This window comes from Penaeus monodon, chromosome 23, assembly GCF_015228065.2.
Source record: "Penaeus monodon isolate SGIC_2016 chromosome 23, NSTDA_Pmon_1, whole genome shotgun sequence".
Lineage (NCBI taxonomy): Eukaryota > Metazoa > Arthropoda > Malacostraca > Decapoda > Penaeidae > Penaeus > Penaeus monodon.
This window is the reverse complement of record NC_051408.1, coordinates 18,417,037-18,418,164: the sequence shown is the minus strand read 5'-3', so window position 1 is coordinate 18,418,164 and position 1,128 is coordinate 18,417,037. Positions and strand designations below refer to the sequence as shown.

General features: G+C 40.9%; 1 non-coding gene across 1 annotated transcript; it reads right to left on the bottom strand.

The window, feature by feature from the left end:
• Window positions 1–452: 452 nt before the first annotated feature.
• Window positions 453–569, bottom strand: Trnal-caa. The gene is made up of 2 exons: window positions 532–569; window positions 453–497 (listed from the first exon to the last, which is right to left on the bottom strand). It is a non-coding gene; the product is annotated as a tRNA-Leu (tRNA).
• Between the last annotated feature and the right edge of the window lie 559 nt (window positions 570–1,128).

Genomic DNA, 1,128 nt, shown 5'->3' with positions numbered 1-1,128 from the left:
TCTGTATCACCAAATAGGAAGTGTTTCGAAACAGTCCGTCGTCACCTTTATATACTTTGTCAAGGTTTGAATAACTTTGATTTTGCTGATTTGTTAACCATCTAAGTTTGTGGTACCTAACCAGGGCTTAAAGAAATGTTAAAGCCAAGATATTATTATTTTAACGGAAGGTAACTTATCCAAGATTTTCCCCATATTGTAATCTCTTCCCATAGCTTTCCATCTGTGTCTGCTATCAAATAATGACGGACACAATAAAATTGATAAGGTCAGTGGAATAAAATTGATAAGGACAGTGGAGATAATTGAAAAGCGTAAAATACATTTCGCACTCATGGATTCGAACCTGCGACCTTCCATTACGATATGCAAGGAAGAAAATCCCCTCATTTTAGGGCCATGGGGCCCAGTTAACCGGTTGGCCGAAGTTGTTTGTTGAGATGCAAAATCTTTGTCAGGAGTGGGATTCGAACCCACGCCCTCAGAGAGGACCAGAATGCCCATGGCCCTTCTATCGGAAGGGAAGTTTACCTTGAGTCTGGCGCCTTAGACCACTCGGCCATCCTGACCAGAATAGATTTGAAAAACCTCTATAAATCTATGTTACAAACGTCTGATAATGCACACTCGGATCATACTCACGGTGACTCTACGTTTCACAAATAATCACAAATACGAATATGGCTATCAACGCGACAAGAGAAAATTCCTTGATAGTTGTCAGCTCCGAGGCCATCAATTAAACATATTTTAAGAAACTTCTAACCCTTCCCGTTGAAGCTAATAATGAAGACCGTAGAAAAGTTGCTTATACTTACATATTTATATATAAATTGCAGCCGATCCCCTTAGGCACCACTAGAAAATCACCCAAAAGTCGGAGAATAACGACGGAAAATCGGGCGCGATTGTAACGGAAGTCATTTGGAAGGGAAATCAAAGGACGTGGTAACACTGACATTAGACTCAATTAAGCACATTAGAATTTGGGGTTTTTCATGTGAACCATTCCATCATGCTAGGTGAGCAGAACTTAAATTCTAGCCCACACGGCATGTTTTTGACGACAGGAATCGTGGGGCGAGGCTTAGTTTTAGAGGTGGAGCCATATCCAAATCCATGTCTGGT